The 13536-nt window shown below is 38.1% G+C and overlaps 1 protein-coding gene and 1 pseudogene across 2 annotated transcripts in view; both read left to right on the plus strand.

Moving 5' to 3' along the window:
* UBE3D (ubiquitin protein ligase E3D) overlaps positions 1 to 13536 on the plus strand; it is a 140562-nt gene that overhangs the window by 92916 nt on the left and 34110 nt on the right. The gene's annotated exons all lie outside the window — the stretch shown is intronic.
* Positions 1546 to 9877, plus strand: LOC132236608 (cytosol aminopeptidase-like; annotated as a pseudogene).

The following is a 13536-nucleotide window of genomic DNA, read 5'->3' on the forward strand; positions in this document are numbered from 1 at the left end:
CTGTTATTTTAATTTTGTCTTAATCTTCTAGTGGTAATTTTGTAGCTATCTGATTTAGGCTTCGTTTTCTTCGTGTGTTTTAGAGTTTTGGTTTGCAAGCTCACCTTATGTAAGTTCTCTTTTCTCCTCCTCAATGCTCCCCACAATTTCCCTTCCTCCCTGGTAGTTTTACAGTCACTTTAGCCAGCCACCCGGGGGCCCCTTTCAGCACTGAGTCTGTAATGGTGGATCTCTGTGATGACATTAGGGCTTCCGACTCACTGAACTGGCAGGCAGCTTGGCTTTTCATATTTCTCTAAATTTGGTGTTCCACGTGCATCATAAACGTCAGCAATTGCCAGCCAGCAGCAAGTGGCTTGTGTCTCCTTTCATGAACATTACTCACCCTGGAGCCTGGCCTTGACCCATGGCTTCATCAGGCCTCAGCTCTGCCTCCCCACTTCGTGCTCTGGTCCAAGGAAATGCTTAGCATGTTGTAGCTGTGATTTAGAACTTTCTTACATTTGATCTGTCTTTGCCATATGGTTAAAGAATTCAAGGCAAGGACTTTTAGTGTCATCTTTGGCTCTTTATGATTTAGCCTTGGTTTTCACATCTATAGAAGTAGAATAATAACTACCCTTCTCTCTGAAAGCACTATGTAAACACCACGGGTAAGGTGTGGCCACTTAAAAATTTAATGTAATTGGTGTATCACGTTTTATCACTACTCTGTCTTTGGAGTCAGATTTGCTCAGGGTGGGTGGGTAGCATGGTGAGGAAATAAAATATCTTGGGTCATAATAGAATTAAACATCCCCAGATTTTTGTCATTTCTGCTAAATGTCAGTGGTTCAGGTCACACATTCCAGAGTTGTTTCTAGTGGCAAATGGATTGTGGCTTTGTCTTTTTAGAGATGTATGAAATAGAAAGGAAATTGTGTTTAATTACAGTAGAGCTAGCTTAATCAGTTACTGGATTTTATTCCTTAATTCTGTTGTTTCTTTTTTAACTCAGTGACGGTGTCCCGAGCATAATTTATTATTTATTATTAGGTACTTTTAAAAACGCATTTTAATTAAACTTGCTCTGGATATGTGAGTTTATTTAATTTTGTCTTATAGTTGATTATTATGTTCATTTTTATAATGTTGGGGGTTTTGAGAGTTTCACGTGGAGATGGTACTTTTTATCAGTTTTGTAACCCATTTGTTTATGTCTCCCTCTCCCTCACCCCCCCCCCGTCCCCCCCAAAAAATACCCAAACTATGGCTAGTCAGGTTTTGAGAATCAGAGAGAAGTCGGAGCCTGAGTTTGACCCTGGATACACAAAATTAAAGGCTTTGTTCCCTCATGTTTCCACATCCTTGGCACATCCTTGGCTAGAGCCCAGGTTTTTACCTTCATCTTGCTATTGTTTTCAACTGAAAATTTTGCATCCTCTCTTCTCCATCCTCTGGTACATCACCTGGAGTCAAGAAATGCTCTCTACACATTTCAAAGTAGCCAAAAACAATGCAGCTATGTCATGATCAGTCTCCCAAACTGAAAACAACTTCCCGACTATGAAAGTTCTACACGCATACCTGGAGGAAGAGAATTCCGAAACTGCAAAATACCTGTGAGTAAACAGGGAAAAAATCAACATGTTCTAGTGCTCAATTCCTTATACATCTACCTCACCTCCGCTCTGCCGCAAGGTTCTTGGTGAAGAAAACAGACCAAGGAAAACTGTAGCGAAGACTGAAGAGAAGGAGGTGCCGATGGGTGATTTTGAATGGCCACTAGAAATATTAAATCCAGCCTAAATTTTTAAATGCTGAAAAAATGTTCAAGCAGATCAGAGCATGGAGTGTAGGAAAGGGATTTTAAAGTACATGTGATTAAAAGAAGCAGACATAATACAGGACCAGGTGTACCATTTAAAGAGACAGACATGATTTAAAGGGGCCAGAATGATTTAAAAGGGTAGGCATCACTTACTGGGGCAGTCTTCCCAAAGTATAGCTTCCGGAGAAAAAAAACAAAAAGAAAAGAAGTGCTTTTTAGCAATGAAGAAGAAAAGTGAGGTGGGTGGAACTTAGGGTTCTGTAAGACAAAGAGGACTCATAACTCCTTTCTGGCCACCAAAACAAACACACTAACAGGAAAACCTACTAAATTACCTGGACTTTGCTAGACTAACAGAAAAGGTCACCTTTTAAAATAGGGATTTTATAAAACATTCCCATATCATAAAAATGGGCAAAAGGAAAGCCAGTGGAGAAATATTGCAGAAAATTAGAAAAATCATAACCATCAATTAAGAAAAATCCTCCCCTACAACATCACAATGAACTAGAAGTGTTAAGTTTACACTCCAAAAAGAATTAAGGATGTTCAAGTATTTGAGGATATGAAAAACCACTTTGATTCAGAAATGCAAAATGGACAAAAACCAAGATAAATAAAAAAGGAGTTGATTGAACTCAAGAAATTAATGGAAGGGAGAAAAAAAGATGTCTGAAATGAAGAATGAATTTAAAAAGTGCCCAAGTGAAAATAGAGTCTAATGAATATTTATTCAAGGGTTTAAAGAAAGACAGGAAAATAGCCAAGAAAATGAAAATCACATAAAGGAAGGAGTAAAACAGGATCTGAAAGGGAGGTAAATTTTTACCTCTACCTTCTTAGTGTTTTTTGGCTGGGCCCGAAGAGTTAAACTGACGTAAGACTGATTAACAATAGAAATGCATACAAATTTGTGCAAGTTTTATGTGAGGCCCATGTAGGTTGTAAAGACCCAAAGAAATGGCGGAGCTTCCGTGCTTTTATAGTGGGTTGAACAAAGAGAGGCGACTGTAGAAAAGTAAGTAAATTATGTGGAGAGGCTAAAGGAAGATAAGAATTATGTTTACAAGGTTTTTTTACGTAAACATGTTTTGGTTTCAACTTTTTGTCCATTATGATAAGAATGATATTTCCTTCTAGTTCGGGGAGAACATCTTTCACTTGGGAATTTCATCTCCTGCTTTTAAGAAAAAGAAGGCCTATCAAAAAATTTTTCTTTCATTTTCTGTTTTTCAAGTACCTTTAACCCAAAATAATCTTTATGTGGCATATTTTGGAATGGCATATTCTGCCACCCACCTGATCTAAGAGAAAGTATTGGCAGTGAAAGATAGGCAAAAAAAAAGAAAAGGTCATTAAAAATTTTTTAATATGTTTATATTGATTTCAGGGAGATGAAGTGAGAGGAAGAGAGAGATAGACACCTTGATAAGAGAGAAACATCAATCGGCTGCCTCCTGCATGCCTCCTATTGGGTCTAGAGCCTGCAACCTAGGCATGTGCCCTGACCAGGAGTGGAACCGGAGACTTCCTATGCATAGGACAATGCTCAACCAACTTAGCCACCACACCAGCAGGGCGAAAAGGTCAGTTTTTAAAGAATTGTTTCTGAATTAAAAAACAAACAAGCAACAACAAAAAGCAATGACACAGATCTAATATTTAAACTATAATTTAAAAAATAATGCCATAAGTATAAAAAAACTTGAGTCCACACACTTGTGAAAACTTTCCAGAAATAGGAAAAGACCCAAATCTACACATTGAGAAGGGTTCACTGGTTACTTGGGAAAATTAACCCTGAATGATCAAGCCCAAGACAGATGATAATACAACTCTTAAATTTCAAAGATAAAGATGAAATTCTCAAGTGCTTTAGGCCAAAAAATCAAATAACTTACAAAGGCAAAATAATTAGACTAGGATCAGATTTAAAAATCTACAAATCAGCCCTAACCGGTTTGGCTCAGTGCATAGAGCGTTGGCCTGTGGACTAAAGGGTCCCAGGTTCGATTCCAGTCAAGGGCACGTACCTTGGTTGCGGGCACATCCCCTTGTTACATCACCTAACTTACAACTTTTTGTTGCCCCCTAAGACTGCTGCTATTTGGATTCCCATGAATAATTTTATCCAGCATTTTTTCAGAGGGGAAGTTGCCTTATGCATAATCTGAAATAATTGAAATAATTGGAAATATAATGAGAACCAACATTTAGAAGCTCCCTTGTGCTTCTTTCTCTGCAAAATAAAATGATCACTGAACGTATTCATGTTTTAAAATTTAAGCAGACTTGGTAAATGAATCTTGTTTTCTAAATGTGCAGAGTGGCTAATATAAAATGGTTGGTGCCCCTAAAACAGGTGTTAAAAGATCTTTTTAAGTTTCCCAATACATTTGCAAATTTACCATGATGAAGTGGTAATTTGCAATATAGAGTTGATTACAGAAATCAGGATATAGTTGAACCGTATTTTTAAAAATTCATGTTATTTTCTGTTCCTCTGCTTTTTATGCTACATGTAACATCACTAATAATGTTTTCAGATGTTCCTGAGAGATTTGAGACTTGTTTTGTTTTTAGTGGTTGGTAGCAGTTGGCTTAAGAAAGAAAGTCAATCATTTGTATGGCTCCCAGGATCCATTTTAGCATCGGACCAGATTTTGCATTCTTGCTCACTTTTTACATGGACTCCACTCCATTTTTACATTCAAGTGTAGGAATTACAGTGAAATGACTGAAATGTCTGAGAAAGGGCTTAAGTAAAGCAAGTGGGGACTTTCTTTAGGAAATATTTTTGAAGCATCATCATTAGGTCTTTGTTTTATATTTCCTGTAGAGGTGATGGGGAAGAGGGACGGAAGTTCATGTCAATTATAAGATTTCAGACTCTTGAGTCAGAACTATGTGGATTTGAATAGCAGTCTTCCATGTACTTTCCTGTGATGTTGGAATGTTTCCCACCTGAAATGAGAATGTAGTCTCTAGTAGGAACAAAGTAAAGGGCTAACTGATGAAGTACTAGTTATCTAATTGTAGGACATCTATTCTCCTTTATATTTAAGGGCTTCATTTATCATTCCTCATATTGTCAGGGTTCTTCCAAACAACAGCTTACACTCTGGTTAGTTTGAGCAGAAGCAGAATTTGCTGAAGGGTATTTGGTAGTTAAGTATGTAGCTGGGAATGTAGTCTAATACGCATTCCGGTTGTTTTAGGGAAAAGATCACTCTATCGCTGACACAGGTTACGGCCCTACTATCCTCAGAAAGACTGATACTTCCCTCCATGGTCTTCAAAGTATGGATTCTCCATGTTTCCTCCTCAAATGACGTACTTCCAAAGCCAAGTCCTGAGCAGGGTGTCTGGTTGGTGGAGCCTGATCACACAATGCTGCCCTGGCTTCATGGAGGCGGAGGAAAAAGTGTTCTGGCTTCTGACTTAAGAAAGTAAGACCAATAAAGAAAGAAATTCCTGCCCTGACCAGTTAGGCTCAGTGGATAGGGCATCGGCCTGCGGACTGAAGGGTCCCGGGTTCGATTCCGGTCAAGGGCATGTACCTGGGTTGCAGGCACATCCCCAGTAAGGAATGTGCAGGAGGCAGCTGATCGATGTTTCTCTCTCATCGATGTTTCTAACTCTCTATCCCTCTCCCTTCCTTTCTGTAAAAAAAATCAATAAAATATATTAAAAAAAAAAAAGAAAGAAAGAAATTCCTCAAACCTTTCAAGGGTGTTCAAAAGGTGCTGGACAGGCAGAAAATGTGATAGCGCTCCAGGGACACTTTTGTTACAGTAGATTGACTGTAACAAAATAAAGGCATAAAATATGTCCAAATTAAAAGAAAGGTGACTTTGGTTTATTATTCCTTCTTCAAATCAAATATTTTATTTTTAAAGTAGACATTGCTTTTTAGACATATCTGCGTCACTTGCCCTTATCATTCACATTCCTGTCCCTGTATATATAGGACATCTTGACTTTGGTAGGCCATAAAACACAAAGCTTGAGCAAATTACACCTATGGGGATTAAAAACTCATTTTTCTTACCCCAATCCTGTGATGACTTTTATCATGAGTGTCATCACTAGCTGACCTGTTTCCCTACATGGAAATACTGAAATTATTTTTCTCCTCCATGACGTGGGAACCTGCCTTTCCTTTCATATATATATATATATACTAGAGGCCTGGTGCACAACAATTTGTGCACTGGGGGTGGGGGGGGTCCCTCAGCCTGGCCTGTGCCCTCTCGCAGTCTGGGACCCCTCGGGGGATGTCCAGCTTGTTTCGCCCCCGACTCCCTCCGCCGCCCGGCCTGGGTTGTTTCGCCCCTGCCTCCCTCCGCTGCCCGGCTTGTTTTGCTCCTGCCTCTGCTGCCCGTCTTGTTTTTGGCCACCTGGCTTGCTTTGCTCCCAGTTGGTATATGCAAATTAACTGCCATATTTGTTGGCAGTTAATTTGCATATCGCGCTGATTAGCCCATGGGAGGCGTAGAGAAGGTATGGTCAATTACCGTGTTTGGCTATTATTAGATAGGAGATATATATATATATATATATATATATATATATATATATATATATAGATGTATATATAGATGTATATATAATTTTTAAGACATCATTCTGATACTTCTGATATATTTTTCACTTCAGTCATCATTCTCTTACCTTACCTATTAACCTGAAAATTATGTTGCTAATTTGGATCTTTGGGAAGAAAAGCAACATGCCAAGTCTGAGGAAGGACTGTGATTCGACCAGAAGAAACATGGAGTCCTTTTAAGACATGCGTATGTCTCTCTAATTTTAAAAGAAATATATAATGATTGTTGGAGATTTAAAAACTATCAAAAAAGGAAAATTAAGTTTCCTGAGTCATGTTCTTCAGCATTAACATTTTGGTGTGTTTCCTTCCAGTGTTTTCTCTGCATTCCTGCTTGGTGGGGAGGAGTTAAGACAGACAAAAAAGGCAGTTGTTTTTACAAAACTGGAATCATACTGTAAATAATGTTAAATACTGCTTTCTTTATGTCATAAATGGTTTTCTATATCACTTCATAGTAATAATAGCTAATATTTTGAGTGTTTACTATGTGCTAGTCTCTTTTTTAAATACTTTGTACATATTAGCTCAGTCTTTTCAGGAGCTCCTAATATAAGTACTATCATTATCTATATTTGTCACATAAGGAAACTGAATCCCAGAAATATTTAAAAAGTTGTCTGTGTTCACAAAGCTAGTGAGTGATAGAAATGGGATTCCAACCTAAATCTTGTTCCAGAGTCTGTGCTTTTAACAACTATGCTATTGACTTCTATCATTTTGACACATGATTTGTAATATCTATGTGATACTCAATCATAAGTGGTACAGATTTTGCTTTTTTTCTTTGATGTTTTATTTTTGTGGACAGTTTCCCTGGCCATTAATGTAATTTGCAAATATAATATTTAATGGCAACATAATGTTCATTTGTATGACTATCTGTGTGAATCCTGAGGCTGTTTCTGGTCTTTAAGGTGGCGAACAGTGCTGCAGAGGGGTACCTATCTGGGCCTGGGTGAAAAGCATCTTTGGGGCTAGGTGCATAGCCATGGCAAAGGGCCCTGTTTTAGGAGTCTCTGCCAAAGAAAGGAAGATGCACCACAGTTTACATGGGCAGGAGAGAATTTTAATAAATTGACTTATGGAAAGTCAAGAGAAATTTGATCATTCTGAACCACCTCTGAAGGCAGGCAAAATATGAACCTTTTATGATCTCATCCTGACTTCTCCAGCATCCTGTTATCCTAGGCAAGAAAAAAAAAAAAAAAAGGAAATGAAATAAACGACCAGGTAAACCCGAATGAAGGCAAAGAAAATAATGAGTTTATCTTGAAGCATAAAATAGGCAAATTCATGACAACACGACCTCATCTATGGAATGAAGAAAGCACTTCTTGGTTTATATGAATATGATCAGCTGAAGCAGGAAAAGTGGGGGTCAGCAGGCTTGCTAGAAAGGAGTCCTATCTGATTCTGGGCATAACTTGGCCTCAGGTGATGAAGACTCCAGCCAATTAGGTGATACCTACCATATTTTCACTGATTATTGAGAACAATCTCTAAAGTGCTAACAGCAAAGCTCAGGTCCAGAACACACCTAAGCCTTGGACTGAAGAACAGGAGATTGGATCTTTTTAAAGTATGGCCAGAGGACATATGAACCCCCAGTCTTAGAAATTCACTATAACAGTGATGGCGAACCTATGGCACGCGTGTCAGAGGTGACACGCAAACTCATTTTTTTGGTTGATTTTTCTTTGTTAAATGGCATTTAAATATATAAAATAAATATCAAAAATAGAAGCCTTTGTTTTACTATGGTTGCAAATATCAAAAAATTTCTATATGTGACACGGCACCAGAGTTAAGTTAGGGTTTTTCAAAATGCTGACATGCCGAGCTCAAAAGGTTCACCATCACTGCACTATAGGGCCAGCCTCAGTGAAAGTAAAGTACCACTGGTATTTGTGGAAAGGGAATTTCCTTTGACCCTAGTGGTAATCCTACCCGGGCTGACGTGGGAGGAGCAACTGTGACTCAGCCACTGTGACTACTGCCAAGTCAACTTGCCAGTTAATATACTAGGTTTGGCCCTGTTGCTGAAAGTAAGCCCAAGAAGCCAGGAGATGTCATTACAGCCAAGAATAGGAGAGCATACAAGTTGATGACATCAATGCCAAGGGAGGGATCATATTGGCTGATATCTGTTATGCGCACATCTTCAATCCAAAGTTCATGGAAATGTTCCAACCTTACCAAGTGCCCGGGACATAGCTTTGAGGACAGGCAATCCTGGAATTTTTTCCAGTTCATACTGGTAGCATATCAAACTCTTTGAGGCCAGACTGAAATGGGGGGACCATGTTTGTAGGATGTTTCTATTTAAACATTGTAGAAGACAAGTTACAGATTGTCAACTTGCTGATGTTAATAACATTTGACAGTATGGATCTGCAGAGTCATGTTCAGCCACACCATAGCTGAACAATGTGTGACTCATTCTAAGTGGGCCACATGGACATAGCATGTATGATGATCAATAAAGATGAGAGTACACATCTTACAAAAAGCATGACCAGAAGGCCAACAAAGACTACTGGTAATAGAGTTCTTACTTAGGTTCAGTCAAGACAAGGATACTGTTTAATTTAAATGCCTGAAATGCCTACATTCTGCCTGAAATGGGACAGTTGAACTTCAAAATATTTTTGAATAAATGGATAAAAATACTTTAAAAGAAACAAATGGTAGTTTTTTTAAATGTAGAAAAAATGAAATATGTATGCCTTCGTTCTTTTTTTTCGATTTCAGCAAAGATTCAGTGATTTTAAAGATAAAGCTAATGTGCTGCTTGGCAAGGATTTTTAAAAGATGTTCTATGAGTGGTAATCAGTTGTTTAAAAATTACCTAATCACTTTTCAGTGTGTGCAGTTAAACCAAGAGGCAAAATACAGTGTTTTAAATTGGTGATACTAGAAACTGTGAACAACTAAAAGTTACTGTGCGATTCTCATAAGCAATAAATTCAACTTTTTGTACAACAAATAAATTGTACTGTCATAAAGATTCTTGTCTACAAGCTAGGCCAAATCTCTAATAATTTCCTGGTCAAAGGGTATGAATATTTTTGAGACTTTGATACATTTTGCCAAATTACTTCCCTTAATGTTAATATCAACTTACTTTTCCACCAGAGTATTTTGTTTTAAAGGGCGTATTTTTCCTTTTTAGTGTGTTTTTAGTTGTGGCTTTTGTTGTTGTTATTGTTTGTACTTGTGTCTTGTCAAGTACAGTGCCTCACCACGTAGTAAGGACTCAGTAAATATTTTTTAATCAATGAAAGGAATGTGTTTAATGTCTGCTGTTTGCAGATTTGCTAGTATTTTTCTTTTTTTCCTTGGTTTCTTTTCTTTATATGCTGCTTTTGCATGTGTATGTTTCTGCTTAAGAAAAAATTAGTCTCTTTCTACTGCATTTACCTATTTTGAAATACCAGCTATGCACTGAAGGTATGATGTCCTACAAAGAGTATTACAAAGCTTAACTTCTTTTTTACTCTAGGCTGTTTCAACACAATATTTTTTCTGCTTTTAATCTGTTAATATGGTGATTTATTTGAATTAATTTTCAAATGTTAAACTAACTTACATTCTTAAGTTAAACTCAACTTGGCCATGATACAAAGTTTTCTCATATCTTATTTATGATCTGCATTTATGTTCAGAAGAGATAGAAGCTTTGAGTTTCCTTTCTTCTACTGTCTTTGTAGGGTTTTAGAGTCAAGGTTTTGATAGCCCCATAAGATGACTTGGAGAGAGTTCCTTCTTTTTTGTTGTTGTTTCTGGAATATTGAAGTTAACTAGTAAAACTTATTTGTAAAACTGTCTGAGTCTGCTATTTTCTAAGTTGCAAGAATTTTTAACTCCTGATTCAACAGAGGTAAATATTTCAGATGATTCAGGCTTTTTATTTCTTCTTCAGTATCTTTTATAATTTATATTTTTCTAAGGATTTATTTTATCTATACTTTCAGAATTGTAGTAAAGGTTGTTCAGAATATACTCTTTATAAAGTCTGCCACAACTATTAATCTTAATCAGTAATCTTTCTTCAGTGATATCCAATCTTATACTTGCCTTATCTGTTGTTTCTGATATCAATTTTTAAATTTTTTTATACCTCGAAATACTGTTTGGTTCTTTTTCAAATCTTCCTGTAAGTTTTGAAAGTCTCACATAGGCATACTTTTGAGACTTCTTTTATTTCTTTAGACATACTTATATACTCTCCCATAATTAAATTACATACAGTTTTGTGGGTCTAGTTTTCTAAGTTGTTTCTGTTAACCTGCTCACATATTGGCTTATCTTGTGATGGCGAGCTGTGTTCTCCTTGCAACTTAATCTGTGGGAGTTGTTTGAGGCCTGGGTTGAGTGTGTTCCAGCAGAGAGGACCGTTTGGGAGGCCCCGTAAATAGGGTGAATTCTAATCCCAAACATGCCAAAGAATAGGCTTATGATTGGGAATTCTCAGGGGTGTTTCCCCCTACCCTCCATGCCAGAATCTAAGCCGAGGCCCAAACAGGCAAGTCTAGCCTCTCTCCTGTCTGCCTCTAGAAGGCAGATTATTTGTCCATTCATTCCCTGTTGGGGAGCAGCAGGGATCTCAGGAGTTCCCATCCAGCCTGCTGTTTTGTAGGGCCTCGGGCTCGTCTTCTGACCCCCAGCAAGTCACAGTTTAAAGCTCCCACTCCAGTCTAGACCTTCAAGGATGGGCAGCGGCCTCAGGAAGAACCTCCCCTCAGCCCTGGCTTACCAAGAGGCTTCAGGATTCTTTTCTGCCTCTGAGGATTCAGTCGTTCTCCTGATAATTCAGCTATGTGTGCAAAGATTTAAACACTTATTCAGCATGTTTGAGAAGTCTTTTGTACTGAGAGGGCTTCTTTTAACATCAAGTCTACTATACTACGTGGATGAAATGGGAGTTAGGTCTTTTTTTTTTTTTTTTTTTTTTTTTTTTTCCTAAAAGAGAAATAAATCTCTTAAAGTTTAAAACCTTATGTGGTACTTCCTCAGAAGTTACACTCAAAGGTCAGCCTAATTTTCTAGATCACAGTCCAGAGCAGGGAAATTGCTACAAGTAGCAGAAGCCCCCACTGTGGGTCTTTTAATAATGTAAAGGGGTCTGTGCTAAGTGTTTTACAGGGACGATCTTATTTAATCCACTGTCACTATTCTGTGAGATAAACACAATCACTCACTTAGTAAAGACGAGGACACTGAAGCTTATAGAGGATTAGGGGACTTGCCCAAGATCACACAGCTAACAGATAATTCATAATGGTGACCTTGGATCATCAGGAAAAGGTTAAATTATGCTTCATGAAATGTTTTTAGGCTTGATGCATTGCTATTTTTTTTTTATTTTGTTTTATTGCTTAAAGTATTACATATGTCTCCTTCCTCCCTCCCTGACATTCCCCCAGCCTCCCTTACCCCCCAGTGTCTTATGTCCATTGGTTATGCTTATATGCAGATGCATTGCTATTTTAAAGGGCAGCAAAATATGCCCTATATCTTAAATGTCCAGTTAGATTGTTTTTGTAGATCCACTTGGTGTTACCATATTAAAAAGATAAGCATATCAGAGGAATACTGACAGCAATTTACCACGCCACCTTTACTGCTTTGCCTCCTCCAAGAAAAATTGCTCTTAGAATACCTCCCAAGGATTTTTCTGGATATCAAATCCCAAACCACATTTGTCAGCCTGGATGAGAAGAGAAACTTTGGCCAAGGACTTTAGAGATTAATTGCTAGACGTGGATCCGGATTGTTTCATAATTCATCCCAAACACTTCTCTCCCCCAACTTCAGCCAACTCTGTGGTATTTGGTTATAATGTTAATATATACTTCTCTCTATGAAAGCGGTGTTTTGTTTTGTTTTTAATTTATATAATTTTCCCAGTTGAACTTTAACGTTACGGACGGGACTTGGAAAATGTGATTTTCTTAGTACAGTAATTTCATATGGTGATGTTTGAAATACTGTTTCCTTAGATAGTAAGCTTTGCGGTGAACCAATTTTTGTGTGACATTGTTTCTTGTTTGTCAGTTTGAGGATAGATATTGAAACTACAATGTCCGTGTGTTTTTCTCAAGCAACTTTTCTTTCTCCTAAAGTAAGCAGTCAGTTTATTCTCTTAAAGTAACCAGTCTCCATCAGTCCAGGAAAATCAGGAAAAAGATTTCTGGGAAGACATTCTTAGCCCAAATTCAAAAGCAGGCAGTTTCCCTGGCGTTTGACTTTCTCTGTGGCAGCCCAGTAATTGACCTGTGCCGCCGCCTCCAGGACCTCCACTGGCATCCTTATAATCACCTGCCCACCCAAGTCCTGATTCTTCTAAGGTCACGAACTAAAAAAAGAGCGATGACTACCACCACTTTGGAACTTACCAACCCATCCGCCCCCTGACTTGGGTCTCAAGAAGTCTGCTTTCTCCTGTGAGGCATCTCGCTTCCCTTGCCTGGAAGCTAGCCTCACGGAGGGGTCAGGGGAGCCAGGATCCAAGCCCAGCAGGGCCTTTCTGTACTTTCTCTGCTCCAGGGAAGGGGAAGAGAGGGAAATGTATCGAATAATGCCTTTGTGAGTGAACCCATAGCAGCAAGAACACAGTACACAGTTTACCTCTCATTGCATCATCCTGTTTCCATGGTACTTTAACTGAGCTAAACTAAGAACCTATTCTGGAAAACACTTTTGTCTTTTTTTACATCTTTTTCATCGGGTAAACTCAGGTGTATTTCTTAGTGCCCTATACCATCATTTTCTCTTTTCTAAGATGACTTCTTTAAAAACCTGTACCTTTATAGTGTCATGCATATAAATAGCATAAAACTCAGATTTGTGGACAGTTTATGCAACAGTAAGATCCAGGAAATAAAGTTTTTTGCTTATCCCTACTTTTATTTCCCTGGTAGAAGGGTAAATGAGCATTATTCCTTCAGAAATTAAAAAATCACTTGAGGAGAATACAAAACGATTGCCAAAACTAGGGAGTTCACTTCATTTCCTTCCTGCATTTATTCCAGTTCTGTTTGCACTGATCTTACCTTCCTTGTTTTCTTCTTCCTTCCCTTTCTTCTTAGCTGGAGTTGTGTAATCTCTCAGG

Source organism: Myotis daubentonii, chromosome 6 (assembly GCF_963259705.1).
Source record: "Myotis daubentonii chromosome 6, mMyoDau2.1, whole genome shotgun sequence".
In the NCBI taxonomy this organism is placed as follows: Eukaryota; Metazoa; Chordata; class Mammalia; order Chiroptera; family Vespertilionidae; genus Myotis; species Myotis daubentonii.